Source organism: Varroa destructor, unplaced genomic scaffold (genome assembly GCF_002443255.2).
Source record: "Varroa destructor unplaced genomic scaffold, Vdes_3.0 BEIS01000003.1, whole genome shotgun sequence".
Classification (NCBI taxonomy): Eukaryota; Metazoa; Arthropoda; class Arachnida; order Mesostigmata; family Varroidae; genus Varroa; species Varroa destructor.
The window spans coordinates 12,656,199-12,684,059 of record NW_019211456.1 but is presented as its reverse complement, the minus strand read 5'-3'; the positions used below and the strand labels follow the sequence as shown (position 1 = coordinate 12,684,059).

Below are 27,861 nucleotides of genomic sequence, written 5' to 3'. Positions count from 1 at the left end.
GACTGATGTATAACCAGTACTAAGCAATCAAAAAGAACATTACGCTTATTGTACTATTTAGTTCTGAATAAAACCTCTAGTGGACGATCGAACTAAATAAAAGGACGAGTAGAAATCAACTTTCGGTCAAGTTGGAATGGCACTCGAAGAAGTTGAAAATAACTTTTTCTTTCTTTTTTTTTTTTTTTTTTATAAATTACTCCAAGGAATCTGTGAGTAATTTTTCATTGACGAATTGATCCGCTCTGAAAATATCTTATATGTTATTTTGTCTGAAGTAACCTATTCTAACTGACTTTTCGCCAGTTAGCAAACTTAGGCTACGAGACTAAAATTTATGTTGTATATGGTCATAGTTGAATCTTTACCGTGAATCGAGCTGAACATTAGATGCGTTCATACATAGATAAGGACATGTTTCTTTGAAGCGGGCTTTTCTGGTGCCTTTTGACGTATCTAAAAATATTTACTGATAGTAAGGAATCAGACGTACAGAAAAGACTTGTCGCCCGCCGTCTTATCATTGAGCCCACCATTGATTGACCTTTACTTCAGATGTTGAGGTCCGTGTAGTTGCGTAGTTTGTTGATTCCTGTCACGATTAGTCTATCGAACTCTGTCGTGATGCTGGTAAAACTCCTAAAAAGTGGGTCTTGTTCAGATTGAGTATTTCTAGTGATGTCTAAAGGCACGGTTTATTATTTTTTCTGTCTATGCAGTAAAGGTAAATCTTCTCGATGCTTCAATCGACTAACGTGAGGTATACCCTTTGGATTACCTATTTCGGCCCTGTACCTCAGTGGACCAATCCTCTCCAAAATTATCCCAGCCGTATACATGCTTGTGTAATATCTACTGAAGTCTCTAGCTAACGACTTCTCTCGTTTAATATTTGTCTTCACATCGTGATGACGAACAAAATAAAAACTGTCTCATGACTTTTAAAAAGTCACGAACCAATTGTTATTTCGGTCTTTTTTTTTTCGAAGCTGTTCTGTTAATATCTCATCCTTTCTAGCATATACTGAAAACTATCCGGAATATGCATCAACATGTATCCGTTCAAGTACCTGTACGAGTTCGAACCATCGCTTACCGGGTATTTTTACGTAGCATGTGTATTTCTTTAAATTGAAAGCTTTTAAGAGTCATAATGCGGTTTTCGTTTAATAGTTCGCTTAATGTGGAAGCTCTACATATAGAGTGAAAATCTCGACGATCATCAAAACCGTGCAGAAGGTTAACGGTTGGTAATTTTGAAAACCGTTTTTCGCTTCTGATTACCTTCATTATATTTTGAACTGTAGTACTTGTCGACGTTATCTCATTAAGTTATACTGGTAGAGACACAGTCGTTTCTGTTTTTGTCGTTTGCCAGTTACAGATGACCCTAATTCTACTGTCGAGAGGCCTAGTAAATAAAGTGAGCTTTTAAGCCCTAATTATTTATTGTGTAACATGTTATGTTTAAGGTCCCATGAACCCTGGGATATGCCTAATGGATGCTACCTGTAAAAATGTTACAGTTTTCTTCGTCTTTTCAAAGGACAACAATCTGAGCGAACAATGCGTTGTAATAAAAAACAGTATTTGTGATAATTATTCTGTTTCGTTCCATCCTTAACGTATGTACCTATACCCACTCTCTAAGACTAAAAACGTGCTAGCATCGCTCATTTTAGTCTTCGAATACAATTGCGCTTCGCTTTATGAAGCATAGAGCCACGATGTTATGGCTCAAGCCCGTTAATACTGGTAACTTCTGCAAAGATGACTTCAGTGCGTTGAGGTTTCCCTTAAATAGTTTAGCTGTCCTTGAATTAAAAAAGGCCGTTCTTTACGCCCTCACCGGGCTGGTCCTGTTTTTTTTTAATAATACTTTTTGATACAGCAGATTTTTTATGTGTCCCGAAACACCGATAGCAAAGGAAGGCGCAATTCGCGAATAATTCTACTTAATTTTTTCGGGTTTCCCCACTCTTCGATACGCTTCGTCTGCGTTATATATTCACTGTTCCCGTTCTATTTTGTTTCGAGCTTACCATTTAGTATTCAAGCACTTCTCTTGAGAGATCGTACATTTTTTTTTTGATAAAGGATGATAGAAAAATTAGAAGCTACAAAAGACAAGAGTACAGATGTAATGAACAATCCGTCAAGAGGTCTAACAGAAAGTTAATAGCTTCAAAAAAAACATAGGACATAACGAACCTGTTTCCTTTAGTACTTGTGTCTTATTGGCTGGGAGACAAAAACTGTGAATAATAAGCCCGCCTTTTTTGTTCGGAGTGGTAAGTTAGCTCACGTTGTTCGACAGCCATGAATACTAGATGGTCATTCTCTAGTTAGACTCTATAGTGTCTCCGTCTACCGAGCGTTTTCAACAGACCCATCGAAATGCTATGATTGCATGTCATCATGTACTCCCATCCTAATTGTGACGTTGTATATTCGATGCAAGGAAATGGTTCGGCATCAGGCTGGTTCTGCTCAGCCACTTCAGCAAATAGAGCGATTTACTGGCAACATTAAAACACTGTTACATCATAGCTCGGTACTTCAAGTAGCGCTTCTGGGATTGATGTCCTCGAAAGCTCGCTGACCTATATAAAATCAGAAGACAGAACGCTACTAAAGGTTACTACTAGGTAATGGTAAAAGCCCAGATCATTTTTGAAAGTTTTCCATTCAACGAAATAATCAATACACAACTATATAAATTTTAACGGCCGCCGTAGACACCCGGCTTCAGAAGATGAAAGCGTAACTTCGAACGCAGCAAGCTTGGGTACCACATTGACACTAGTAGTCATACGAAGGCTTCTACGACCTTATACTCATTTACTAAATGCTGAAGTTCAACCCCATAAGAGGCTATGAAATGCTTACAGGTTCAGTTAATAGCTCTAGGGCGCGGCTGCTATAATGCATTTATCGTAATACTATAGCATGTTAATGTCTAGTACCTCATAATGCACAACAAGTGCCCTGCTGTTACTGAATTTTATGCTGTACACCCCCATTATGGTGAAGCGGCTAATAGGAAATAACTCGCATGGCTCAGGCCTAATTAGAGCAACGCTTCAGTAATCGTTAAATTTGGCCTGATGACTTATATATCGCTGACGAATTGGCTCCCGCTAGTAGCGGATGCAGAAGATGTGCCTAGTCCATTCGATTGCGACGTTCCTCAACGCTGAGGGTCAAGTAAATGGCGTTCCTGTGTTCGCCTTGCAATCCATTCGGTGCCTTTTCCAAACGCATTGTGCGTTTCTATCACTCAAACGTCCTGTAGAAGGAACAACAAAAAATTACACACGAAATACAAAAATAAACACGTAACAACAATTAAAGTTAGTCTAGTATCTAATGCTACAAATTTTTGTTGTTGTGATTGTTAGTTAGTTAGTTAGCACCGAAAATAATACAAACAATTGGTGCTGTCCGAACGTAGCACTTGTCCTAGTATTCATTCGACAGGAACTAAGGCAACGCCTGTATTGTATACGCTCAGGCTTGTCTTCCTGCCTACATAGCTTTGTGCACTCTTCGTTCAGAATCACTCCTTAAGGCAGCGTCCCGCTGGGACATGAGTCGTAGAACATCCGAGTACATCTGTCGGACTCCCGCCCTGGTGACGAAGATTGACGTATTATCTAATTACATGTTTGAGACTAGCTCGAGCTGATGGCCCGTCGAGCCATTACTGGTTGGAAGACAGGCAAAGTGCTTAATAGGAATGCTGCCGTCCAAATAAAAGAGGCGTTTGCCCCTGCCATAGTGCGAATCTTTAATCTGTTTCGGACTTGTGAACAACGAAATGATCGGACTCATTTAACGCCATAGCGTCACAACTGCTGAAGGAGAACTGTTTGATGCTTGAGTTTTGCAGTAGACGCTATTTACTGCCTAGAAATTTTCTCTAGGATTTAATACATTTAAGAAGTTGAAAAGTCAATCTGCTTTTACTGAAGATACTGAGCTAAGGTTTGGAGAACAAATGCGGCCCGCTTCTCAGTTTCAGTACAGATTGGGCCAATGCTGATTAAAAAGTATTAGAGTTTGATCTTGGAGTTTAGTCGTTTGCCGACCCTCCCTCTTGGTAGGTAACTCTCAGTCTAGTATCAAATGAATCACACTGAAAAACAGTATGTTATAACACTTTACTTTCTGAAATATATGAATTAAAATAGATCTCTATCATAGTGCAGAGTGTGCAAGCCATGGCCAGCCTTGATACAGAATCAAAATGACTCTTTAGACCCAAATAATTAATTACTATTTGGTTATCATTAATTATAGAGTCTATGAATTTAGAATGTGATTATGCTTGCACCGAAAAAGGCCCTTACAAAAATACTTTAGGCTTTTGTATATGTTGTGTCGTAATTTACAATGAATGGGCACGACCACCGTGAGCAGACCGTTTGGAGTTCGATAGTGCTCACAATCTTTAGCAAGAGTGCTGATGTTCTGTTTGCCTTCAGACAATTGAGCCCTGATTGAAAATCTTCTCAGGTGAGGTGTGTATATATATATATATATATATATATATATATATATAGCAAAGCGGAGACGTTCCACATATTCACAGACCATAGAATTAATTTGTCTAATTTTTCATGTATGTAGAACATACCAAAAGCGTCTGCATAAGGCTCTGTCTGTATGATTTTATGCATATCTATTTACACCAACACTGTCTTGTTTTACTCATAACAGTTTAACTTAGGATAAAATTTATCGGCAAATATCTGATGGCAATATAGAAGATACGCATTTGGCGTTTAAGCTAAAACTTAATCTTTTTAAAAAACCCCGCGCGCGCGCGCGCGCGCGCAAGATCATCATTTAATCTAGCAGCAGACCTAACAAATACATCAGATCTCAGACATCTGGATACGGATACTTTTTATCAAGAATAAAGCTATTATTTACATTCTTGCGTTCTTTCGTTCGTACTTGTTACATGAGGGATACTACATCAATGCAGTAACGTCTCCGACGAAAAGTCGAGAACTCTCTTGGGACCCTCATACCCAAATTCAGTGAATCAATCAAATATATGCCAAGCACTGCTAGTAGTCCTGATTATAATGCAATTAGAAATGTGCGTCCTAAAGGAATTGTTTAACAATCCGGTGAGGCAAAATTGTTAGTAGCAGTACAAAAAGATGGCTGGCAGAAGTGAGATTTTATTTGTTAAGACGTAAACTTTTCGAGCCATCTCATTAGAGATAATGTACCGTTCACTGTAACGTCAAACGCAGATTGTAGACGTAGAGATAACAGTTTTAGCAAGCAGCAATAGTAACATGATAAAAAGACATTTCGAAAGGTTCTTGGTTGGTTGCAGTGCAGCCATCCTAGGATGACATAGCCTGACGATGGGGCTCAGTATGACCAACAGCAACGTAGATATTCCTAAATGATCGCAATACGAACTAATTAAATATAGGCCAAATACTCCTGTATTATGTAATATTTCTGTATTTTTCGAAGGAAACTGTGATTTCAGGAACTATTCTCACTGAACGTATAATGGGTAATCAAAACGTGTAATGATTTCGTATTGATGTACCATTTTTAACTAGTTTGCTTGACATATAATATAGAGGATTAGACTTATAGCTGTCGAAGTTCTCGCAAACATATAGTGGGCAAACTTTTTTTACTTATTTACATAAAATTTCGATAGGCTTGAAAAGTCGTTTACGTCCTAACTGGCGAGCGGTGCAGGGAGTCGATTCGTCGTGAGCTATACATTAATATCAGTGTTGCAGACAATATCGTCTTTGACTTCGACAAGCTATCGTTACTCAATACATAACATAAATTTTACGATTTATCCCTTTTTCAAAATCTAGGATACACAGAATGAAGAGAAACCTATTTTATTTAGTTAGAGATGTTTGTACAGAAAGCACTCGTATCTAAAAGACCTAATATGGCAACAACAATGCAGTCTCCTCATAAAGGGGAGAAGGTAGGCAGTAATTTTAATAAAGAGAAAAAACAACTGAGTCAAGCTAATTCAAGCAACGAACTTGTATCAAAGGTCGATGTATAGAGGCGTAAAACTGCATCGACATAGTTCATTGAAAAGAGTGGCGCAATAGACCGTTCTGATAAATTGATTGCTAAGAAAAGGACCAAAGCGGAGCTCATTAAGCTAAGGGTGTGTGTAGCGCCGTCAGTAAAAGCTCGTCTATCTATAAAAGAGCGTTTCCATAAAGGAGAGACAAACATATTTTCGCTAACACAGGGAAGCTGCATAAGGGCAGGCAGCGATTCCGAGGTGGAAGCAGTGCCAAATGAATCAGGATCATAAAAGCTTTGACTACATCAAAAAATATCTCAACCATCCTGTTGCTACTGGCTACAATTATGAGTTTCAATAGCTTTGAACACGCCCCAATCGAATAGCCTTTGCGCATTGAGATCATCTTCTAAACTTATGTCCTTTTAAGTAGAAGTTACAGCATCTGTTTTAACAAAGCTGAGTATGTACAAGTAGGATGGGGAAGAATATAAGGCAGAGCAAGGCGAGCTGGCAAAAAACGTTCAACTAAGAGTTGCGAGTGTTCGGCGTAGTGGCCACGTTATGACTGATTGTGGCTACCTTAAACTTGAATTATTCAAGCAGAATTTCTCTATGAGAAAAAAGATAATGCGACGAAGCTAGCCCAAATATTATGTATGTAGACCAGGAGCTCCATCGCTGTCTATGAGATTCAGGTGCGGTAGATCTGCAGAGGGGACAAGGAGAAACGTTCGTCACCTTTGCCAAGCATGTATACACCACTGAGTCAATGGCCAGAGCAGAACGGTGTGGTGGCTCTTGGCGTCATCCACATAGACGGGGGTAAATATGCTCAAATATCAACTGATAAGCTTCGAGTAACTTTAAACTTCGAATCAGAAAAATTGTAAGGTGTTATTAAATTAAGGTGTGTAAATTAAAAGGTGTACATTTTTGTCTTATCATCCTTATAAACTTCTGCTAACGAATAGTTAATGACTATGAGGGAATTTCGGGAATAGGGCGTACGTTAACACGACCAAGCGCTTAGCGCATCCAGTCAGATTGAGAGGTGCACTGTCAATCTCTGTATTTTCCGCACATTTTAATGGGTACTAGGCAACGGTGGTGGTATAACCTTCAGTGAAGGTAAATTGAAAGATATCGAAAGCTTCGGACGTCGATTGTTAAGAGTAGTCGCCCTCTAGAATCGATAGTTAGAGCCTGAAATAATTTTTTGCTTTAATTAGTAACCCCCGAATAGTGGGAGAAAATTCTATCTTGGAACGGTCCCATGTGAACGGAAAAATGTACGTTCAAGTTTCTGTGGCGCGGCCACCCGTCCACGGGTCTAGAGGCGTCAGCGACTGATTTTTGACGTCACTGGTAATTAGTCCGTTCCCGATATGTTTTTTAGAGTTTTTGAATTGGTGATGTTCAACCAATAGGACAGGCACGAGAACAATTTGCCCTTCGTTAGAATACTACCAGTCCCTTGCAGTACATTTGTAAATTTTTAACTAAACCCCTCAAGCAAATTTTTGCCGATTTTCGTATAAGTCTTAATTCTTTTAAGCTACGCACTGTTACTGGTGTTTTGACGAATCAGTGTTGACCCAATTTATTCAGCATCCCGATGGGCGATCCCAGTTCATATTTTCAGGTATTACGTGCTCCTGTGAATATGATGTATCGTTCTAATTATGGTTTATATGCTGCGTTTGTGTTACTTCATGCCATTAACAAAGCTTGTGTGTAACTTCTTACCTCTCTGTTCAGGCAATGGGAATTAAAATCGGAGGCGGTGAAGTAACAAGTATTTTTCAAAATGTACAAGCTCTAAAACGATGTACACATATAAAAACTCCCCGCAAATATGAATCGACCCTTCATAGCATCTTGTCGACCATCACATTGATATCCCCCATAACTTATCGAATAAGAATGACAATTTATAGAAATCGCTCGTTCGCTGTAGACTCATTAAGTTAAAAGATTTCGGTATTGCGTCGCATTGTTTTTTTTTGAAGTACAGATTCAAATCGAGGTTCGGCTGTTTAATGGACCATTTTTTGTAGGCTGTTATCGTCGTTCGATAGGTTGACCCGATTGTGCAGATGAAATGAAGTGACCTATGATGATTCCAGATGATAGATGTTGATTCTGTACGGTGCGATGGCAATATTTGCCCATTTTTTCGTCCGATTCAAATTTTTTAACATTAATGATCATCCAGCTATATCAATAGAGATCCTTAACGATTCCATTATTGGTATGAACTTCGATGGAAAGTAACCCCAATGGGAAATAGTGACCTGTTGCGGAACGCTGTTTAATATCGCCGAGAGACAACGAACTTCAATAGAGCTGATAGCACAAGTTGTATGCATGAAGGACATCTATAAATATCGATAATATTAGCAACATAGTAACTATAATATGTTTATCATTAACGCAATAATTACTGCAATTGAGAGACGAAACAGTGATGAAGAATTAATGATCATGACGCAGAAAATACCCACGGTACAACTCAACACGATACGAAACAACGCATCGCAGCACGATCTCAATGAAAAATTCAGTTCTAAATAAACCGACCGTTTAAGATTTGGGTTCGTCTATTTAGTAGAAAATACATCGAGCATACGAGTAGATGGATGCTCTTTCACCCACTTGATACTGTCGGAAGAATGTATTCCTAATTATCTTCTTTTAAAGAAGATGCCTCTAATACAAAGTACGTGCATGCAGCACCAAGAAACATCTACTTTTGCCAATGATTGGTTTCACAGTTTCACCGATCAGACGGTTCCAACGTGGACATCAGTGAGTATCGCATCGATATATAAGATTGATTTTGCTACCGCATAACATTAACTACTAATGGTGAACAAATGGTATGGTGACAAATTTTAAAGGATGCGATAATTGTCGTGCTAGATCTAGCTTTAGGTAAAAGCTTAATATTCCAGTTTGACAGCGGATCTGTCAACTGTTCCCGTTTGTGAGCTAATTCATCTGTATAAAATGAGCGAATCTAACGGCAGCTTGAATTTGGCAATGAGAATCGTTTCCGTTTTATATCGCGCAAGACATACTGATAATCCTATCCAATCACAAACATCCTTGATTATAACAGAAATACTAGGCTCAGAGCACACGATATGAGAATTTCTGATTGAGACCCTGATTCGAGTGTATGGAATGATTCGACAGTGGTTCTGCCAGCAGACTTGTGATAACCAGCTGTTGGTCTCATTTCTAATGTAGCGGGATTCCATCCTTTGGCGTTCACGTAGGGACGCCCGCACCTCGGTCTATTACTTGTGAATTTAGAAACCTCACAGCGATTTAACAACGAACAAAGGTAGGTGTCACATCACAGAAACATTCCTAACGGCAGTTCCGAGTAGAAGGTACGAGGTTCTAATAAGTTTTTCGAATTCATAGATTTCCAAGTACTCTGTATGACCTGTTGTTAGGTCAGGCTTTAGTTAAGTGTACCTGTTGTTGACCGTCACCATCGAATTTAGCACTAGCGGAAACAAGCTCTGCTACGGACCAAGTTGGCTTCCAATTCAGAAGGTAGTGCTTATTGGACGTCGCATTACAGGATCTTCTCTGTCCTTTGAGTACGCCGATCATCATAACTATATACGTCGACAAAAATCACTCACCTGCCGTCAGATTCGGCACTAGACATTGTGACACTACAATGCTTAGCAAATTGTTGTATGAACAGGAAACAGCTCGGGATTAAAAGTTTATAGTAGCATAAAATCAAGGATCTGTCTTCCCTGTAACGAATCAGGCCGCCTGTGACCCATCCAGAGAAACAGCTATGGTCTATAAAATATCGATATATTAGAGTAAATATGCCATCTTTCGAATTTCGTAAGCTGATCTGGTTCTGTAACGCAGTTATCAATCTATTGGCTTAGTGCGAAATAAGGATTCTGAGACAATGAAGTGATGCTCGCGCTAATAAGGCACCCAAATAGGTATTCCTTTATATTGCTCTGTTAGTTGTAAGAAAATATTCCTCTGAGTAATTGATATGAACTAGCATTCGTTGATTCAGTGCCCTGGCAATAGCAGACATACGACTGTTTCGCGGTATAAATACGCAGCACAGTATGGGATGCATTGGGTTCTTGGGACATCGGTCGTTGAGAAAGTCACTTTTATCCTACGTGAAATGAATATATTTAAACAGATCAAGCTGCTGGCCAGATTACTTGTCGTTCATTGAGGTTCCCTCTTGTCAGATGCGTTGTCGTTGTTGTTGTGCAATCGTTGACCTTGCAAGGACAATCCTGCCTCTGACGTCTGCGCCGATACGCGACAACTAGGGTAACGACACATCTATGGAACACGCATACAGAAAGCCACGGGACCGACCACCATTATGTTAAGCCGAAAACGATATTTTTTAAATGAAATCTTTCATACTATGTCGATGGGCTAGTCTTTTGTCGGTCGAATGTAGGTACCCGTGATAGCTTAGTAGGTGACATATTTGCTTGGTAATCTTAGGGAGACGTTGTGATGTAGGTTTGGACCCTGGCATAGACAACAGACAGTTCGTTTCGTGCTGGGAGTCAGCTGTCTGATGGAACTGTGCCTAACAGCGATATCGGATAGGAAACTCGAAACACAGTGGTGCAAGGTATGCATTGAGGTATTCTTAATAGACGGCTCTCTTCGTTAAGAGCTTAGAAGGCGTGGGTTCAAAAGATCCTTAAGCGAGTCTCTTGAAAAGAAGACTGTCATTGTAATGACTAAAAGTGAGCCTTAACAGTATCATTCTTAACAAGAACTGATGTCACTGGGGCTCCAGCTTAAAATATTATTAAAATTTAGATAGTTTAAAAACTCTAAGGTATTTAGTTATTGGTAAACTCTAGCAAATTGTCACAGGAAGTTGCAGTATGGATATAACTCTCGAGCAAATATTGATCATGCATTAAGTGACTCCTTTTCAACAAAATGCGACATTCAACGGGCCGATAGAGCCTTGATATCGATCCTGGAAAGCAAAATGCAGAAGCGGATGAGGTCTGTTTGTTTCAAACGGCCATAGTTTCCGGCAGCTCCTATGCAGCGTTTCCGTCCTAAACCCTTTGATCTTATGCCCTTGATTTCTGGATGCGGATATTTTCTCTGTGTGGTTTCGAAACCTGCTGATGCTAGGTAGTCATGATGTCAAAGAAATATTAACTACGATATCAAACTATAGTTACGTGTAAATCGTCACGATTGTATTGTAGTACACAAGTGCCACCTTGAGATCTCCTAGCATACAATTTTGTTCCAAATGCATTACAATTGTCACCGTTGTCCTGCGTGAATGCCATAGAAAGAAGTTACTTAAGCAGGCTCTGATCAGCTGTAACTGACTTGAATCTTTCAACGTATTGTGTATAATAACAACTGATAAATGACAACGCAAATTGGTTACTTCAGTATAAGGATTGTTCAGAAATGAGCAACCTTTCTAGAGCGTACATACGCTGAAAAATATTTACAATACAGATCAACTCGCCAGCTTTCTGCCTGATTAATTTTGGAACGATGCGGTCGAACCTTAATCGATGTTTTCCGCAGGCTACCTAGATGTTGCCCAACGGCAAGGCCCCCAGCCAGAGTTTCCCTTTTTCTATTTTTCGCCAATTTGTGACGGGTCAATTAATTGGCAGCTATCTTTTACGAAAACCCAAATAGAGAATGATAACATCGCATGGGAACCAGCGTTGGGGAGAGCTGGTAGACAATAGATAACAAAGCAGAAAGCTCAGAAAAGCGATGACTAAGTGAAATGGCAGCAAGGCTTGTGAAAAGCACAACGCGGTGCTTTAACGTGGTTAAACGATCTTTCAATACTGTAGGTATTTCGACGGTAATGGAAGAAACCTTCATTGGGAACTTCACATCAGCTGTGAATTACCCTTGTTTAATTACAAATTTAGGGTACAATCTGGGCTAAAAGGCCAAATGTTGCGAAATGAAGCCGCATTTAATCAACTTAGATTGATTGAGCGCCCCTCGTAACTTTGACGTTGCGTATTGGGAAGCTGCTTTAGCAGTTGAGACGATATGCTGTTTGACTTTGAATTCGCCATCAGACTGAATTTCGTACCATCTTTGTTAGACATTCTTTCTATTCGGTTAATAGCCTAGCAGAAAGCAAGATCTTTTACGAAATCATAGCTTATTTGGAGCAAGCACGAAAATAAAAGTTACTACTACAAAGTGGAGCATTACATCAGTGATCCGGATCTATCACACATTGCAAAGCTTGAGGGGGCAAGAATTGTTCTTCATAGATGTTTCGATCAAAATAATGCCTCGAGACGAACTACCGTTAATCATTAATGGCAAGCGGTGTCACACTCCCTGCTCGAGTCCCGAGTCACAATAGCTCAGCTCGCAAAGTAAACCGAAACACACATACGTATATTTCCTTTAAAATGCTTGAAAAAGCCCGGTTCCTGTGACTGGATGTGTATGCATCGCATGGTTCGGTCGCAGAAATGATTCATATATATATATATATATATATATATATATATATATAATGATCCATGCCAACTAAGATGACCAAAAGCAGTAGCTGCTTGATTAGTAGTAGAAAGGTTTGCTGAAATAACCTGCGACAGAACTTGTAACTATTGGCTACGGATACAGAGCGGCCCTTTGCGAGTTCTTCCATGGTCATATTCAGTTGCCCGAATATGCACTACCCAATGTTGCATCTAATTTAAAAATTAGTCCTAGTGCCATCAGGCTGATAAACTGATAGTGCTTGCATAGCGCAGTCATATGTCGTGGTGTTTCGTTCAAGCGGAATTGATCTGATACTATTATAGCGAAAACGTATAACAACATCATAATGATAATATCCTTTAAAAGTGTCTGTATCTGTTGAACTGAAGACGAGAGGTAACATCGGGAAACAGCTAGTGAAATCTACCGATTGCCAAGGAGTATGAACCAACGCGTACGCGTTTCGCTTTGTATTACCTCGAATCCTATACAGAGTACAGAGCTCCTTCTGTTCCTTTAAACGCCTTATAATAAGGGCTTTCTTGAGAAATGTCGACAATTAGGTCCCGGCGACATACATACAAGTATTGAGACCAGATGTTTACACTCGGTTGAACCATTAATCATTGTTTTACATGCGATCAGCTAATTCCACCAGTTAGCGTACTCGTAGAACGCACGGCGATGCATAAACCCAGTTAGAGCGAACACGCTTGTAAGGATTGCAACTAATTAGAAGTTATAGGCATTATATGGGCTTTTGTTCACGTCTGTAATACGCGTAACGCATCACAATGTGCTTGCGTTCTTTTACCATAGGAACACGATCGTACTAAAAAGTACGAAAACAAAGTAATCTGGGTCTTAGTCAAACGCCTCGGGCAAGACAAGTACTTATGCTACTATAGCACGCTTAACTAAAACAGGAAAACCAGAGACCTTGAGGAGGCCAGCTATTTACTGGGGGGCTTTTCTAAAAGGTGTCGTGAAATCATATCGATTTGTATAGGGTTGACGCAAGGTTAAAAACAGGAATGGAGACCTTGGGCACTACACTGATATTCTACTTAGCTATCAACTGACTGCACAATTACGAATTGTTCTTTTCGATCGCCCCCCGATCTGGTGAAGCTTTGCTTATGGCTTTGTACAGTCATTTCAACGATTCGTCCTTCGAGGGTTAGTTATGTTCAGCAATGAATCTGGCAGTCAAATACGGCACGATGGTGCTGATCCTAGTGGATCAATCAAATGCAGATCGATTAGTCGAAAACAACATACTATGTTGGGGCGCGGTGTCCGCTAACAAATAGAGCAAAAATAGCCTGACTTTTTTTTAAGTAACTATACATTTAGCCGAGAGCATCGGTACGTCGAACTTTATCCCGATTGTCCAAGTAGTCTCGACTGCCTTTCAAAAGGTCACTTCTAAACGCTGAGGTCGACGTTTTTCATGACAGCTTGTACTGTCACAATCGATATAAACAACATAAACAAAATTAGTCGATCCAAGATTGAAAATGTTTTGACTGTTCAAGCGATCTAATACTTAACTGTAATTGCACATTTGGACCGTTGAACATACTATGAACCTCTAAAAAGCCGCGCGTCGATGTCTTCTATGTAATTTATTTAAATAAAGCTAATAAACAATCGCAGCTTTTTGGCCTATTGCTATACTACGGACTGATAGCACTATTGAATTGCTGCTAAAGGGCAACTGTGAAATGAGCGAACTGGACCAATGCGTTTTATTAGCAACGAAGAAAGGTAAGACGTTCATCAAAACGCTAAATACTGTAAACGGGCAAAATACTGCTGTCTTCAACTGGACATAATGTTAAATCTAATCGCAGAATATAATACGTATGACAGCCAGAGGCTTGATGTTTAAAATTTAGTGGATAAAGCTTTAGAAAAGGTAGTGTCCTTCAAACAAATCTATTTCGGATGAAATTGAAACGAGCAAGCCCTTGTTATATCACGAGTGAACATCGTTACTAGTTAATGTCTTTATTCTAAAGCCATCAGTGGAACTGAACTGCTTTTTTCCAAGCTGATCATTTCTTGGTATTGCCGTTTCCGTGATACGATCATGTATTCTCTTATAACTCGAAGCACGGAGAGGCCCCAAGCTTATTTTTAAGATACGCAATCTAGTTGCGTCAGTCTAAGCTTATCATTTATTCTATGTATAAAATGCGTGGTATTATAGTCCCGCACGTACCATATTTCAAAGCACCAGCCTTTTCGAAAAATAAAAACGGCCACTTTGTACGTTGTCGACTAAAAAAGCAAAAGTCCACAATCTCTATTGATTTATAGATATTTAGTATATCTGCAGCTAAACGGTTCCGGCGAAATAGGCAACGTAAACAACTCAAAAGTCGGCTAAAAAGTCTGCCCTTGGCCTAAGCAGGCAATCAGCATGGGCCTTGCTTCCTTCGCATAGAAGCATTTCATATCATCACCTTGCACGCACGAAAAATGCAAACTTCTGCGCCGCCCATAAGTAGCACACATCTAAAGTATTACTTAGGGAATTTAAATAGGCGCCTGCAGCTCAAACTTAGAAATAATTAGCCTAAACTTCACTATTCGGAATAAAAATTATAACAGCGTGGTTAGATAGGCCTTCGGTTCCGTGGAGGGTCAAACGATAAGAAACCAATACTAAAAGAACTTAGTCCACATTAAATTGTCTTTGATCGTTAAATCATTGCTCTATGTGTGGCTAGTTAGGACATTGTATATATAGATAGTTCATGAAATGGATTTTTTAGGTATTTTGGCACTGTAAGTAGGATGATGAACAACCTTGACGGTAGTACAAATCATAGTACAAATTGCTTAGAAAGACTGACAGGTTTCGCGTACAAAAACCTGCAAGAAAAACAACTTTCCCTCCCCTCAAAATTTCCGGCAATGGTCCATCTCACAAAGTACAAGCTAGTTTTTTATATATTAACCAGATATAGTGTTAAGGATTACTGAAACAACTTACCGTATCGAGAATTTCATCGACTGACTTGTCTGGTATAGCTTTATCCCGAAAATATGGCACACAATAACGGTGAAATATCGTAGAGACCTCGTGAAACGCTGAATGCATTCTGTGTATGTAGAAAGCAAAAAACTTTGCGATCCTATTATCTTTACTAGTTACATTTTAAAAATGATAAGAAAATATCGTCATGTTATAATAGTGGCTACCCGTCATGTAGTGTAACTGAATCTAAATTAACCACGCAAGACGTACGCAATATGTAGATAATTTGCCATCAGAAAATTCGGATACTTTGGCATCTTTTTTTGAAAGTGCGATACTGGGTAAGGCGCAGCTACAATGCTATTAGAATATCTAGTCGCTGGCGAGGTTAATGACAGGTATTAGGACACAGTGAGGAGCAGCCTGTAATTCCGGGGAGTCAGGAGAAAATGAAAAGCTCAGTAAATTCTCTTGCCTCAACACATCGGGCTGCGCTTCGACCAAGCTTAGCAAATTTGGATTAGGGCGCAAATGGAGCCGCACGAGGTCCTCTGGGGGTAGACATGGCTTCATCTCCGATTTCACGCTGGATTAGTCACCTTGCAGCTAGATCTTCGACGGGAAAGGTACGTATAGGAAGCACTGACCTGGTTGCTTCCAAGAAAGCATTTCCCTTCATCAGACTATTCACAAGTTTGTCATTCCAATATTCAGCGAACAGTGCAACTTTAGTCAGTAACTTATGTATTAAAAAAAAAAAAAAAAGACAGTGTTAATTTCAGCTTTGGTACAGATGTTGACGATTCTCTTTATTCATAATAGTAAGAATGAACTGCGGCCAGTAGGAAACGGAAAAAGTTGGTCAAACACTACGCAATAGGAACGCTTCAGACCAGTGACAGGAAATTGTGTTTCCGGGCTCTTGACTTTAAACCCTTAACGCGAAAACTGAAGGAGAGACAACCCACTTAGGGATCGATTACACATAAACACAAAAAAACTTTTGCACCCAGTTATCTTCATAGAGCTGTCTCGGTTAGGCTCGTCCTCTGTCTTAGTATTGTGCACCGTTAATTTGTCTACTGATTTTCTGTCGGTTTTGTGGGGAGAGCAAGATGATGGATGAGCCAAATGTCCTGCAAGCCAAGCTATAGCAGGACCTGCTATAACCTACATGAAACCTATGTATAGAAGTATAGACCCGCGCCTATTCAAGCAAGTCGTTGAGTATGAAATGCGAGTAACCATTTTTTAACGGTGCCATGTTTCGAGATACATTTTTATTTGTGTGACCATTGTGATATCTGTGACCGCTCATTCAGATATCCTTCCTTCTAGTTGCTTCTAGTAAACAAGTTGCATTAAGGTATTAAAACTATAACGTTCCTGTTGTTCCTACCGACTTACTTAAGCTGAATAACGAAGTGTTAAAAACACAACATTACATGGCACATTCTACTATGTACAGTATATATATATATATATACTTTAAACGAAGCTCACAAAGAGGCGGAGGCTTTGTGTCATCAACGATACTCACCACACATTGCAATCTCGTATCACAGATTTGGACAGCGACCGCATATATATATCATGATCTAAATGAGAGAAGGGCATAAATGACGAATGGTGCAGAGACCAATTGGAAATATGTAAACTGAACTTGTGAAAAGGTTCAAACATCAAAGTCTCATCCTGTCCCGAAGAACGTTATAACTAGTGATTGAGTCGAATATTATTCGGAGCAACGGGTTATGGCTCATCGTCATAAAGAGATACGGGCATCTACCTTTGGACAATTTTCTACATTACATTACGTGTACGTTTTCTAGACTGCAGCCATTTCAAGACTTATGCTCTCTCAATCGTAAACCCTAAATAATGTTTACCAGTTAGCGAGGTTAGGATATTTACATTTACGTGCGTAATCCACATGTAAAACTCACACTATTAATATAAGGGTCCTTACATAGCAACCAGATGATTTCGTTTGAATTCCAGCAAACAACCTATTCCGCCAACAACGCCGTTGAAAATTCTGCTTGGAAAGGGAGACTGGTTTACGGATAGTGTATGATATTCATATGAAAATATTATATATGAATACATATTACCGAACGAAAACCGTAGGCTACCGGCTTATGCGGCATGGAGGAATCTGGTTACTGAATTCATTCTCGCAATTTCAAGAATAACATTGCCACATATTGCATCTGACTAACGTACTGCTTCATTTCATCTTAACGTCATATTGGGATTAGTCACAGACCAATCTTAAACGACCCGATCACCTATTTTACTATGGTTTTACTGATTTGATACATACTATTTGTATTGTACATTCTCCCACAGATTAGACTATACCTATTTCCCTTTTTTTTCGGTGAACAAATAAAAGGGATTACGGCTTTCTCTTTTTTCAGCTCTATCTATTTTGCCCATCTTGATTTAGCAGAATTGCTTTTACGGTCGGTCCGCTGAAGGCGTAGTTAGCTGTGATTACATGTCGACCGTAAGAATTAGTCTGTGGTGAACGTCTCTAGCAGGCAACTAATGAAGCATACCAAGTCAGCTGACCTGGGCAGCAGGCTGCCTCAGTTTCTCGAAGCGACTTCCGCCTTGCTTCAAAGGACCATCCATCATGTGCTTTTTAAGCTAACCTATCCTTCCTTTATTTCGGCCTACTCAGCCAAATATCTATGCCTTGGCAGTGCCTGACTAACTCGAAGATTAAAATTAGGAACTTCCAAATTAAATACGGTTGTTATATCGCAGCACCTGCGAACAAGGTCCGTTATAGTCTCCAGTGTTCGTAGAAAGTGTGTCCGAAGCTTTTGTGCTGCCCCTAAGCATTTTTTGACTAATCAAACATTTGACAGTATTTGTTTAAGCGATTTTTTTGGAAAAATAATTATTCAGACATCTCGATTCAAACAATTCAGGAGAATTCTGTCTGAATCTGGCGTTGCATTCACCTGCCTAATTAATCGCTATCGATTTTTTTAAGGAAAAATGTGTTTGATAAAGTCAACCTTTTAAATATAATCAAAATCTTTACAGGCGAAATATTTTGAAAATTTTCGGTCGATCAGTCCGCTGTAACCTGTGCATTGAACCTTTGGAACGAAGCAAATGCTACAAACGGATGTGCCTCTATTTTAGTTATGGATGTAATAAACCCCTAGCGATGAATCTCTTCATCCTACGGATTTTTACGTCGTATTTATATTGCAAGTGTTTTTTTTCCGATGTCCAGCTTGATAACATTTCTCTATAACTTCAAGTAAAAGGGTTTCCTTTTACCTAGGTGTTCAGACAGTTGCCGCTCGTATTCCTGCATGAAAGCGTTAAACAGTAGGCATCTGGTTTCTATTTAATATACGTGTTTTTTCGCAGAGCCTTTATCAAAGCGTCAGTGAATATAATCAGGGCAGCAATATAACGCGCTGTGATAATAGAAATGCTACGTTTTATAAGATGTGGAATACCACGTACATTTCGTAGACTTCTACAAAACGAAATCATCTTGATATCACGACAGTAACTAATGGCTAAGCAATGCTATTTGGTCTACCGTAGAATGCGCTTTTTCCTCAACATAAAATTACATCGGTGCAGGATTTTATTCGTTTAGGAACAATACTGTTTATTTTTAGTCACCAAATGTTATCGGTAGCACTTCTAGGTACAGATAATATGAAAAGTGGAGTGGGTTTTCATCAAATCTTAGTTCTGTAACGCGTTTCTCCGTTCTATTCGTAGTTGAACGAACTAGTTGACTATTTTTGGCTAAAAGATGCCCACCGCAAACCATTCAGTTCCTCTCCCAGTATGCTAATGTAATACATGGGGGCATTCAATTATTGAAAGACATCTATAATTTTATCTCATTCATGGAAGGCAAGACATCGTGAAAATACTTCCTCATCTATTTCGCGTTACTAATCATACAAATATTTAAAACAAAACGGAGAAAAAGGTAGTTTCAATGGACTAACAAACGTAAGATGTTTGATCTGAAAACCGTAATATTAAAATGGAGTCTGTGTTTGTAACGAAAAGCTTCTGCCACCAACCTACTTGAGTATATCCCCGGCCTCATTGTTCCGTTGAGTCATTTCAGAAACGTCAGCCATCTCCTCAGCCGCCCCTTTCATTGTGCCGTAATGTATATTTGCGTGTTTCGCTCACACTCTTTCCTTTGCTGTCGTCGCAAAACTGCTCGTTGGTGGAACCAAAATAGTCCTACACACGCTTGGTCTATTTCGCCAACCTCCATTTCAGCCTCTCAGAAGTACTATCATTGCTATATCGCACTAGCGTCGCAATGTGGAAGTTATGTACGACGAGTGGAGTGGAGTAGTGAGGCTTATGGGAACGATGACGCTTCGTTCTCCATGGCCAAGGTTAGACTAGTTGCAGTCTTCTATTAGTCCACCGAGGTTTTCTACCGGATAGTATCGATGTATATGACATGGCAAGTCGGGACATGTTCTAGCAACTCCAGTGGCATTTGAAAACAGACAGATAGTCGACAACCGTGGGCATATTGTATTAATAAACTCGTCTCCGTCCCCTGCCTAAATTTTACTATCCGGTTCTCTCCGGGATAGAAAGTCATTCATCATTGTCACTGCGGTTACTATTGTTGTTGTTGCCTTCGCATTATTGCTATTCTTTTTGGTACCACCGACTCTGCGGTGACCCTCAGGTGATTGTCAGGGCTCGTTTGTCCTTTGCGAGACCGTTTTCGTCCAGTGGTTGTCTTTAGAAAAGAAAAAGCAGTTGAGTGAAAAAAAAGAAAGTTAACACTGTCCCCTTCCACGAAATTAGAACGATTTACGTACTGGACCGTGCCGTATACGAGTGCAAGTGTGCAGGTGCTCATGGCTCTTTCCCTCAATGGCGGACACGAGTGTAGGGAGATGCAAACGCAACTTTTTTTTCGTTGCTCGAGAAAAGAAAATATGATGGACAATTTGAAGAAAAAAGAAAGGCAATGGGAAGAAAACTAAAGGACTAACACGATGCAAAAGACGTGGGCGAGAAAGACGAGTACTAAGCTGAGGCCGAGAATCTTTGCTCAGGGCAAGAACTGGTTGGGCGACAACGTGAAAGGAAGCGTTGCTTGCGGAGTAGTGCGGGACTGACAACACGCGGCAGTTGGAACTGAGCGCCGGAGTGGCAGCGGCCTTCTTGGGAACGGCGCCACTGGCCCTGACGTACTGAAAAAATGTGGTTATGACAGAAATGGAGGCGCCAATAAAGATGGTAGCTTGACCTGTCGCCGGCAGACGCGTCATTTCAGGCAGTAGTCGGTTGAAACCGACCAAACTAGTGTCCGGCCAAAAACATACGATGGCACCACGCCCACATATCTGTGCGACTGACTCATCGCTGGTTGCACAGATGGGCTTTTTCGGTGATGGAATGGCTACAGAAAACAGCAGAGATTGCGAGAGCATTAAAAGTATATTGCGAGTGTAAAGAGGCCGAGTTGATTAAGTGGTTATGACCGGACATAAACCACAAAAAAGATGGCCACATAAAAGAACTATCGCAAAAAATGACACAGATATTCGGAGCTTGAATCAGATGGTAACGCCAAGAATTGGGGGCGATGGCATGATGATGGCAATAGAAAAAGTTTAGTATTGCATACCTAATCTGAGACATTGTACACAGCCAACCTGCAACATACCTAACATCTTTGACGAGCTATTCAAGCGGGGAACCACTTGCACTGTCTACAGTTGAACAACACGACGCAAGAGTGTTCGTATACGTTTACCATACACAAAATAATCAGGGTTGTATCGAAGAATGCATTCAGTCATGAAACAGGTCATCAGATAATTGAAGTCTATAACATAAACGCTACCGGTACATTCAAGAACTAAGGAAGCATATATTTTACGCTTGTGGCCCCATTCTTTGAATACGTTTTTAATCGATATCACATTGAAAGTTTAGTTCTTTACTGATTTCATTGGATTACTCTTTCATTTGTCTGCCTTTCGTTTGCTCTAAGATTTGGTATGTTTCAAACAAGGGTAGTCGCTCGAGGCCGGCGTAGGGAAAGAGGGCAAACTTTTAATAGACATTCAACTCCATCCAACCTACCCCGGGTGACTGTGCACTTGCTCAACGACTCGCTTCTGTTTCAGCAGCTGCCCCCTTCACGGCTCAAGGCACACGCTATTGCCGTTAAGGCCATTACTTTTCTGAAAGTCGCCTCGCGCGACTTTCAGCTTGACGGGTTGGGTCATCTCGCAGCGGGGAATTGCGTTTTGAAGTATACTATTTGGGGCGAGCGTGCAATACATTGTTTTCGTAGCTCTGCCTATAAATGTGCTTTCTTTTAATAGACAATGGTTTCTCCTGTATTCTTCAGTTCGATTTTTTATTGGTCCACTGCACTCCGTCGAATGCGAAAGTCAGCTCATACGTCGAACTTAAAATGTTTTAAGGGGAATAAAAGATCATAGTCAGGCGAGTCTTTTAATAGTTCAGGTAACTTCGGCTGACATGAAGGTAAACATAAGGTGACATAAAACGCAACTTATAAAGCCGACGATAAAGGGCATCTCTGTTTCCCAATAACTGTTTGCATTAAGTAAGTAGTCAGAGTAAAAACTGTATCGGATACCCTATTAGCAGTTATTATTGTAAAGCACTTATTCAAAATTAGGATGGACAGCGCATCCTTTTATAAGAGGCTCCACATTGATTTCTATAAATTACTACATATGTCACAATTCTATGTGAGATACCACATGATAGTTGTCACATGTTTCGACAACAGAGGATCTAGTAGGAAAGCGTTTTTATAATACGCGTATATATATATATAAATGTGTAACCGGATGGACGTAATTTATATTTAAATATTGTATTGGCTTAGGTTTTGTTTCTCTCCATAGATTTTCCTTAAACTATGAATGCCTTTTTGTTGCTACTGTGACGACGCTGATGAATATTCATCGCAGGTCTAGTTGCTGCGTAGAGTACAGACCGACGCGAGCTTGTGATCCAACGTGGCCTCCATAGTTCTTGAGCATGATGATATGCGTCCACAGAACTTGTCGCGTATAAGAATGGCTATCTGCAGCATTATACGAGGTCGAAGGGAGGACCACTAATCGAAGGTCTACAAAGGATACGATCTCTGATGCCCTGTCGGCGATAACTATAATATCTATTTGCCACTGCGTCCGTCTTCGACAATATTATTTAGAAAATATGGTTCAATGGCATTAGAGGCATAATAGTCGATTGCGATTTTTTCAGTATGTTAAAAAAGTTTTTATACATTCTGAGTCGTTTTATGTATATTGCATCGCTGATGACCAATGCAAGTATAGCTGCATTATCACGTTTTCATTGCGATGTAGTGCAAATTTGTCTAAATATCGCCAATCTTAGGTTGTAGGATATAACCTAATTGGCTATTCCATTCTGTTAGGTCCGCATCTAATCTCCGACGTAAGCGATGCGTTTTCATCTTGCCACTGTTTCTACTTATAGTGGATTCGATCGATCTTGGAACCCCAGGCAAGATGTGGGCTCTTATAGAGGCTTCCTTATTCCGTCGCGCCAATCGAGCGGACTGGACGACTATTACTGCCTTTCATAATAAGGTCTTTCGAAAGGACACAGGACTCATCGATATTGATCAGCACAAAAAACATCTGTTGATACGTTACAACCGGTGAAAAAGTGGTCATCAATGCCAAGTTTCATCGTTTCATTCGAAAGTTTATTTGGGCTAAACGACGCTATAGGAGATGTATTTGTCAGACACACTTGTAGCCTGATCGATAAAGCTCTGCTAATGTTCACGTTGAACGAATCATAGCAAACGTCACGGATGTTTGATGGGTCAACTTGAAAGACGGGATGAGCGCGGACTCGAAGAGAGGGCGTCGTCATATTGTAGATCAGTGTTAGCCCCCGCGTCCCCACCGACTTTGACGCTGAGTGACGTTATATAGTTGACATGTGGGGATCATATTTATACGATATATATTGAACAACAGGTCCGAAATAGTGGCGCCTTGAAAACCGACAGGGAATAACGCAGCCACAAGCCTGAATAGAATAACTGCAGAGATGGAGGCCGTGGCGCTCTGAAACAACAACTACCGTATTACGTATTTAGAAATATATTCCGATTACTGCTCATTGTTTATATATAGCTATCTAGCTGATTCTCTCAAAGCGAAATCGTATGTGCATAATTATTTATATGAGATCCTCCTTCCTTCGAGAACCTTCCGATTCATAAGTGCGACAGCAAGCTGCGATGTGTTATCACACTAAGCCATTTTAGGAAACTAGAAAATTGAAGTGTATATACCAAGAGTTTTCTTTCGAGATCGAAGTGCGACACCTCATTAGGGGTGTTCCAGGCACCACTCGTGATGTTTGGCCAGCGTAGTAATGTTACGCTAATGGATTTCAATCACAATTTGTTAATATATAGATGAATTCGCGGTTCTGAAAATCTGGTACGAGTAAGATGATTTAGTTCTCGGCATGGATAAGTTAGATAGGCCTTGTCCACGGTCAGTTAAATATTATTTTTGAAAAGGTTATATATACATACTTCCATTGCCAAGTGTCGCCAGTCTATGACAGATTTGCTGGTGAGTTGCGGCATTTTCCTTCCTAGGAATAGATCATAGAACCACCCAATAATATATGCAAGGTGTTTCAACAATAGGTCCCAGACGAATATGCTTAAAACTAGATAACAGCATTACGATGTTAAGTATTATGTAATCCTCTTGTATGTATCTCTCGTAGACAAGATTTTTGATACTTTTCTGCGTGTAAGCTCAACTTGAGAACAGAATATAATCGTAAAAATAAGGCAGCTAGCAACAATCTTCTTCATGCTAAAAGTTATCAAGGCCTTCTCCGTACTATGAGCAGCTATCTTAACAACGATGAAAAATCTGCAAAATATTCAAAAACCTAGGTTGTTCAAGTGCCTAGGCTATTCATAATAGGTATATAACTATATTTTCAAGTGAAAAGCAATTTTTCTCGCATCTGTTGTGCAGTTGAGCATTGTGTGGTTGGCCTTAGAAAACGTTTAGGGTATTCCCTATGGAAAATAACATTGTAACACAGATAACATAGCTAGTTTCTGAATAGTTCGGAATTCATATGAAGTTTAGTTTCATCTTGGAACAGCAGGATAACCGATTGAGTAACACGTCAACGATCGCACATTGATAGCTTTATTGGCACGGAATAATTGACGTGGGGGGTATGAAACATCTGCTTCAGAGTCACAATACACCAGAACATCTGGATAAGAGTAATTAAATCATCGAAGCTATGTCTGGAAACTACTAGAACGAAAATGACGGAATAATGCAGCAAAGTAACGCAATAACTTGAACAGTATAATGAGCTAATTGAAGAAGGCTGAGGCGAGCTTAATGACAACAAATGGAATAGTAAAGAACCATCACAAAGCATGAAATTACTGCAACTAATTCTGATTCAGAGCTTGGGCTCAGGCTCAAGTCTGAACACTCTTGGGAAAGCAACCGAGTAATTAGTTGGGGAAAGTATGGTATGTATGCGTGGCATGCAATCGTAGGAAAGATTCTAGGACTAGACGAACCCATGAGCTTCAGAGGCCATAAATACGTGTAAGTGGTTTTTGTGTAAAGGTTATGCTTGTGTAGATGGTTACAACAGAACTCGAATGGCGGCCACCGTTCGGTACCGATATTTTCCTTATAAAATCAAAAACCCGTCCCTACCCACTAGCAACAACATCACAATAATATTTATATACCGTCTAATATTACAGAGCATTAAGACAGTACACAACAGTGGACAACCATATTGGGATAACCTTTAACGCGAGCGCAACTCATTTGACTGGATGTCATTTTGGCTTTTTGACCCGCTATTGCCGGCGTGAATTGTTTATTGACCGCGTGCCAGATCAGCTCAGTTTGTGTCTGGCTACTGGGCGGTAGTGCTCAGCGTTCAGTCAACCTTGTCATTGATGTTCCCCCGTCGGCCCGACCCAGAGCAGGCAGCCGGCGTCAATCTGTTATCTCTTCCAGTGGAAAGGCTTCTTTCGCGAGAGAGCCGCTACCCTTCTGCTTTTAACGGCAGGACTTTGGCATTTGGGACGAGACAACAAAAGTCCGGCTATCTCGCTCGTGTTTCGCTAGTCTCAGTCACTTTAAGGTGATGCTGTGGCTGCAGCACATCCAGCTCAACCCATAGTAGCATCTCGTGAAGGTTGCCCCTTTCTATTTATTATTACTATAAGTATTGTTCTAATTACTATTCGATCCCACTATCGTAAGAAAACACGGCAATGGTCGCCGCTCAGAGACAGCCTGTCGTGATTCCACGACGAGGATGAAGATGTTGATGGCAACGCCAAGGACGCTTATAAAGGCCGAGGTTAGGGCAGCTTTGAGCTATGGAGATTTATGGGCAGGACGGAATTTGCACCTATATAACTGGTGAAGCTGTGTGGATTGGCTGTGGTAATGATGTTTTACGATGTACGCCCTTAGCAAACATTAACAAACGAGCGAACTGTGTCGTTCACAGAATTTAAGCTCGGACTATAAAACACTAAACATAACTCTGTCAAGATAGACGAAGGCGGCGTCCTCAATTAATAAAAATAACGATAATCTATAATGAACATATTTGTAGTGCGGAGTTGACAAGCAAATGTGCATAACATATACACTTTTTTTTTGTAATAGAATTTAATGGTATTCGACCTTCTAAATTAAATTTTTGAGCTTAGTAATGCCCTAGCGCAAACCCCGCCTCGACGCTGCTTGAACAGCGCATATCTTTACGTTTACATAAAGGGTCTCGTCTCTTTATTTTTCGAGTGTGACGTCAGATCTCGCCGTTGGGCATTCTGTCAGAAGGTTGGCCTCCAACACGAAACGAAGTTCGCGTATGACTGGGTTTGAACTTAGACCACAACGCGGCCTTAAGATTAGCAGGCAAATATGTTACCCAGTAAACTGTCACGGGAGCTAAAAATTCTAGCCCTTAGATTTTTTCCAACCTATATGGCCTTTCAGAAAGGGACTGTGGCCGGTATGTGTGTAAATCCACCACGTATTTTCAAACAGGGCTTATGGATTAAGCATGACGTAATCAATAAATCATAATTATGAAGGTAATATTATAATAAAAATGAAAAACACTGTTTTCATTGACGAGTATGCATTTCTCAGTTCGAATGAATATACTATTGTCATGCGCGCAGACCCTCATGAACGAACCTTTGAGTTAGTATATACTGGTTCTTAGCAAATTACGATCTCGGTAGGCCTGATTAATATTTCTCTGTAACTTCATTTGTAGTTTTGAAGAACACGAACTACGCCTTAGGCTCGACCGACCTATGAATAAAACTGAAACTGAGACTATCTACTAAAAAAAAAAAGCAGTAAGAGGTAACTATAGCTTCTACTCAGTTTCAGTACTAAAACGGAGTATTTTGCGACAAAACGCATAGAAATAGATGTTGATGTAGGATTTTAAATGTCATGTAAATGATTCACTCGTATATATATATATATATCCATATCGCTTCTAAAAGCTAGAATGATGCGAAAAGTTGCCAAATAATTTCATATAAATAAAATACAATTATTGTATGATAATGTTATTAATGACTGATGAAACCCATTAATGGTTTCTACATCGTTGACGCTCACGTTGCTGCGTGCCAATTTTCGCCATCTTTGCCAACAGCAAATTGTTCCGTTTGCATACTTTTTCTACATTCTTCTAGAATCCAGATCTATCTTTTTTTCACAAATGTTGTGATTAAAGTTCATTGTTTTTTTTTTTTTTTTTTGCCTCCCATTTCTGGATGGGCATCGTTCGGTACGGTTTCAGTTTAGGCCTTTCTTATGTGCGTATGTAAAAACACGTGACACATATACTGACAACAACTCGTGCACAACCGATTTCCATCGTGCAAAAATAAGCCCTTTCGAAAAATATGCATCTCTGCCATCATATACACGTGTACAGAAATTTGCATTCTGGTGCCTGAAGAATGAGAGTATGGCATTTTGAACAGGATCTTTTCTGCTGAACAGTACCTTTAAAGGGCAGAGTCAAGAACAGATGACAGCCGTAGGGTGAATATGGTGATTACATTGCAGATTCCCATCGCCGTGTCCAAATGTCAACTGAACAAGTGTAACTTCGAAAATGTTTCTGCCCGGTGCATTTGTCCGTATCGGTTGCCGAGTGCCAGATGCGTTGTACAATCTGT

At 40.0% G+C, this 27,861-nt stretch overlaps 2 long non-coding RNA genes across 2 annotated transcripts; both read right to left on the bottom strand.

Annotated features, from left to right (window-relative positions):
* Nucleotides 1-517: 517 nt before the first annotated feature.
* LOC111247434 (uncharacterized) lies at nt 518-27,861 on the bottom strand. The gene is made up of 3 exons (XR_002672122.2): nt 27,686-27,861; nt 2,967-3,289; nt 518-2,603 (listed from the first exon to the last, which is right to left on the bottom strand). It is a non-coding gene; the product is annotated as an uncharacterized LOC111247434 (long non-coding RNA).
* LOC147756535 (uncharacterized) lies at nt 23,291-27,679 on the bottom strand. The gene is made up of 2 exons (XR_015323913.1): nt 23,920-27,679; nt 23,291-23,689 (listed from the first exon to the last, which is right to left on the bottom strand). It is a non-coding gene; the product is annotated as an uncharacterized LOC147756535 (long non-coding RNA).